Below are 5,000 nucleotides of genomic sequence, written 5' to 3' on the forward strand. Positions count from 1 at the left end.
TCGAGAGCGGAGCAAAACGTCAGCCATCTCAGCACCCTGGAACCCCCCGGGTGGCACAGGGCTGGATGGGGCTTTCGTATAGCAGGGACGGTGCTGCCTCTCGCTTCGCTCGCTGTCCGCCGCTCGCCGCTCGCTCGTGCAGCCAAAAATGGCCAGTTTTGGCCCGTTTTTGGGCCGTTTTGGCCAGTTTTTGGCCTGTTCTTGCATTGCGCGGTGACCGTCGAGAGCGGAGCAAAACGTCAGCCATCTCAGCACCCTGGAACCCCCCGGGTGGCACAGGGCTGGATGGGGCTTTCGTATAGCAGGGACGGTGCTGCCTCTCGCTTCGCTCGCTGTCCGCCGCTCGCCGCTCGCTCGTGCAGCCAAAAATGGCCAGTTTTGGCCCGTTTTTGGGCCGTTTTGGCCAGTTTTTGGCCTGTTCTTGCATTGCGCGGTGACCGTCGAGAGCGGAGCAGCAAAACGTCAGCCATCTCAGCACCCTGGAACCCCCCGGGTGGCACAGGGCTGGATGGGGCTTTCGTATAGCAGGGACGGTGCTGCCTCTCGCTTCGCTCGCTGTCCGCCGCTCGCCGCTCGCTCGTGCAGCCAAAAATGGCCAGTTTTGGCCCGTTTTTGGGGCCGTTTTGGCCAGTTTTTGGCCTGTTCTTGCATTGCGCGGTGACCGTCGAGAGCGGAGCAAAACGTCAGCCATCTCAGCACCCTGGAACCCCCCGGGTGGCACAGGGCTGGATGGGGCTTTCGTATAGCAGGGACGGTGCTGCCTCTCGCTTCGCTCGCTGTCCGCCGCTCGCCGCTCGCTCGTGCAGCCAAAAATGGCCAGTTTTGGCCCGTTTTTGGGCCGTTTTGGCCAGTTTTTGGCCTGTTCTTGCATTGCGCGGTGACCGTCGAGAGCGGAGCAAAACGTCAGCCATCTCAGCACCCTGGAACCCCCCGGGTGGCACAGGGCTGGATGGGGCTTTCGTATAGCAGGGACGGTGTGCTGCCTCTCGCTTCGCTCGCTGTCCGCCGCTCGCCGCTCGCTCGTGCAGCCAAAAATGGCCAGTTTTGGCCCGTTTTTGGGCCCGTTTTGGCCAGTTTTTGGCCTGTTCTTGCATTGCGCGGTGACCGTCGAGAGCGGAGCAAAACGTCAGCCATCTCAGCACCCTGGAACCCCCCGGGTGGCACAGGGCTGGATGGGGCTTTCGTATAGCAGGGACGGTGCTGCCTCTCGCTTCGCTCGCTGTCCGCCGCTCGCCGCTCGCTCGTGCAGCCAAAAATGGCCAGTTTTGGCCCGTTTTTGGGCCGTTTTGGCCAGTTTTTGGCCTGTTCTTGCATTGCGCGGTGACCGTCGAGAGCGGAGCAAAACGTCAGCCATCTCAGCACCCTGGAACCCCCCGGGTGGCACAGGGCTGGATGGGGCTTTCGTATAGCAGGGACGGTGCTGCCTCTCGCTTCGCTCGCTGTCCGCCGCTCGCCGCTCGCTCGTGCAGCCAAAAATGGCCAGTTTTGGCCCGTTTTTGGGCCGTTTTGGCCAGTTTTTGGCCTGTTCTTGCATTGCGCGGTGACCGTCGAGAGCGGAGCAAAACGTCAGCCATCTCAGCACCCTGGAACCCCCCGGGTGGCACAGGGCTGGATGGGGCTTTCGTATAGCAGGGACGGTGCTGCCTCTCGCTTCGCTCGCTGTCCGCCGCTCGCCGCTCGCTCGCTGCAGCCAAAAATGGCCAGTTTTGGCCCGTTTTTGGGCCGTTTTGGCCAGTTTTTGGCCTGTTCTTGCATTGCGCGGTGACCGTCGAGAGCGGAGCAAAACGTCAGCCATCTCAGCACCCTGGAACCCCCCGGGTGGCACAGGGCTGGATGGGGCTTTCGTATAGCAGGGACGGTGCTGCCTCTCGCTTCGCTCGCTGTCCGCCGCTCGCCGCTCGCTCGTGCAGCCAAAAATGGCCAGTTTTGGCCCGTTTTTGGGCCGTTTTGGCCAGTTTTTGGCCTGTTCTTGCATTGCGCGGTGACCGTCGAGAGCGGAGCAAAACGTCAGCCATCTCAGCACCCTGGAACCCCCCCGGGTGGCACAGGGCTGGATGGGGCTTTCGTATAGCAGGGACGGTGCTGCCTCTCGCTTCGCTCGCTGTCCGCCGCTCGCCGCTCGCTCGTGCAGCCAAAAATGGCCAGTTTTGGCCCGTTTTTGGGCCGTTTTGGCCAGTTTTTGGCCTGTTCTTGCATTGCGCGGTGACCGTCGAGAGCGGAGCAAAACGTCAGCCATCTCAGCACCCTGGAACCCCCCGGGTGGCACAGGGCTGGATGGGGCTTTCGTATAGCAGGGACGGTGCTGCCTCTCGCTTCGCTCGCTGTCCGCCGCTCGCCGCTCGCTCGTGCAGCCAAAAATGGCCAGTTTTGGCCCGTTTTTGGGCCGTTTTGGCCAGTTTTTGGCCTGTTCTTGCATTGCGCGGTGACCGTCGAGAGCGGAGCAAAACGTCAGCCATCTCAGCACCCTGGAACCCCCCGGGTGGCACAGGGCTGGATGGGGCTTTCGTATAGCAGGGACGGTGCTGCCTCTCGCTTCGCTCGCTGTCCGCCGCTCGCCGCTCGCTCGTCGCAGCCAAAAATGGCCAGTTTTGGCCCGTTTTTGGGCCGTTTTGGCCAGTTTTTGGCCTGTTCTTGCATTGCGCGGTGACCGTCGAGAGCGGAGCAAAACGTCAGCCATCTCAGCACCCTGGAACCCCCCGGGTGGCACAGGGCTGGATGGGGCTTTCGTATAGCAGGGACGGTGCTGCCTCTCGCTTCGCTCGCTGTCCGCCGCTCGCCGCTCGCTCGTGCAGCCAAAAATGGCCAGTTTTGGCCCGTTTTTGGGCCGTTTTGGCCAGTTTTTGGCCTGTTCTTGCATTGCGCGGTGACCGTCGAGAGCGGAGCAAAACGTCAGCCATCTCAGCACCCTGGAACCCCCCGGGTGGCACAGGGCTGGATGGGGCTTTCGTATAGCAGGGACGGTGCTGCCTCTCGCTTCGCTCGCTGTCCGCCGCTCGCCGCTCGCTCGTGCAGCCAAAAATGGCCAGTTTTGGCCCGTTTTTGGGCCGTTTTGGCCAGTTTTTGGCCTGTTCTTGCATTGCGCGGTGACCGTCGAGAGCGGAGCAAAACGTCAGCCATCTCAGCACCCTGGAACCCCCCGGGTGGCACAGGGCTGGATGGGGCTTTCGTATAGCAGGGACGGTGCTGCCTCTCGCTTCGCTCGCTGTCCGCCGCTCGCCGCTCGCTCGTGCAGCCAAAAATGGCCAGTTTTGGCCCGTTTTTGGGCCGTTTTGGCCAGTTTTTGGCCTGTTCTTGCATTGCGCGGTGACCGTCGAGAGCGGAGCAAAACGTCAGCCATCTCAGCACCCTGGAACCCCCCGGGTGGCACAGGGCTGGATGGGGCTTTCGTATAGCAGGGACGGTGCTGCCTCTCGCTTCGCTCGCTGTCCGCCGCTCGCCGCTCGCTCGCGCAGCCAAAAATGGCCAGTTTTGGCCCGTTTTTGGGCCGTTTTGGCCAGTTTTTTGGCCTGTTCTTGCATTGCGCGGTGACCGTCGAGAGCGGAGCAAAACGTCAGCCATCTCAGCACCCTGGAACCCCCCGGGTGGCACAGGGCTGGATGGGGCTTTCGTATAGCAGGGACGGTGCTGCCTCTCGCTTCGCTCGCTGTCCGCCGCTCGCCGCTCGCGCAGCCAAAAATGGCCAGTTTTGGCCCGTTTTTGGGCCGTTTTGGCCAGTTTTTGGCCTGTTCTTGCATTGCGCGGTGACCGTCGAGAGCGGAGCAAAACGTCAGCCATCTCAGCACCCTGGAACCCCCCGGGTGGCACAGGGCTGGATGGGGCTTTCGTATAGCAGGGACGGTGCTGCCTCTCGCTTCGCTCGCTGTTCGCCGCTCGCCGCTCGCTCGCGCAGCCAAAAATGGCCAGTTTTGGCCCGTTTTTGGGCTGTTTTGGCCAGTTTTTGGCCTGTTCTTGCGTGGTGCGGTGACCGTCGTGAGCGGAGCAAAACGTCAGCCATCTCAGCACCCTGGAACCCCCCGGGTGGCACAGGGCTGGATGGGGCTTTCGTATAGCAGGGACGGTGCTGCCTCTCGCTTCGCTCGCTGTTCGCCGCTCGCCGCTCGCTCGCGCAGCCAAAAATGGCCAGTTTTGGCCCGTTTTTGGGCTGTTTTGGCCTGTTTTTGGGCTGTTCTTGTGTGGCGCGGTGACCGTCGTGAGCGGAGCAAAATGTCAGCCATCTCAGCACCCTGGAACCCCCCGGGTGGCACAGGGCTGGATGGGGCTTTCGTATAGCAGGGACGGTGCTGCCTCGCGCTTCGCTCGCTGTTCGCCGCTCTCCGCTCGCTCGCGCAGCAAAAAATGGCCAGTTTTGGCCCGTTTTTGGGCTGTTTTGGCCAGTTTTTGGCCTGTTCTTGCGTGCCGCGGCGACCGTCGTGAGCGGAGCAAAACGTCAGCCATCTCAGCACCCTGGAACCCCCCGGGTGGCACAGGGCTGGATGGGGCTTTCGTATAGCAGGGACGGTGCTGCCTCTCGCTTCGCTCGCTGTCCGCCGCTCGCTGCTCGCTCGCGCAGCCAAAAATGGCCAGTTTTGGCCCGTTTTTGGGCTGTTTTGGCCTGTTTTTGGGCTGTTCTTGTGTGCCGCGGCGACCGTCGTGAGCGGAGCAAAATGTCAGCCATCTCAGCACCCTGGAACCCCCCGGGTGGCACAGGGCTGGATGGGGCTTTCGTATAGCAGGGACGGTGCTGCCTCTCGCTTCGCTCGCTGTCCGCCGCTCGCCGCTCGCTCGCGCAGCCAAAAATGGCCAGTTTTGGCCCGTTTTTGGGCCGTTTTGGCCAGTTTTTGGCCTGTTCTTGCGTTGCGCGGTGACCGTCGAGAGCGGAGCAAAACGTCAGCCATCTCAGCACCCTGGAACCCCCCGGGTGGCACAGGGCTGGATGGGGCTTTCGTATAGCAGGGACGGTGCTGCCTCTCGCTTCGCTCGCTGTCCGCCGCTCGCCGCTCGCTCGCGCAGCCAAAAATGGC

The sequence above is a fragment of the Musa acuminata genome, unplaced genomic scaffold (genome assembly GCF_036884655.1).
Source record: "Musa acuminata AAA Group cultivar baxijiao unplaced genomic scaffold, Cavendish_Baxijiao_AAA HiC_scaffold_801, whole genome shotgun sequence".
In the NCBI taxonomy this organism is placed as follows: Eukaryota; Viridiplantae; Streptophyta; class Magnoliopsida; order Zingiberales; family Musaceae; genus Musa; species Musa acuminata.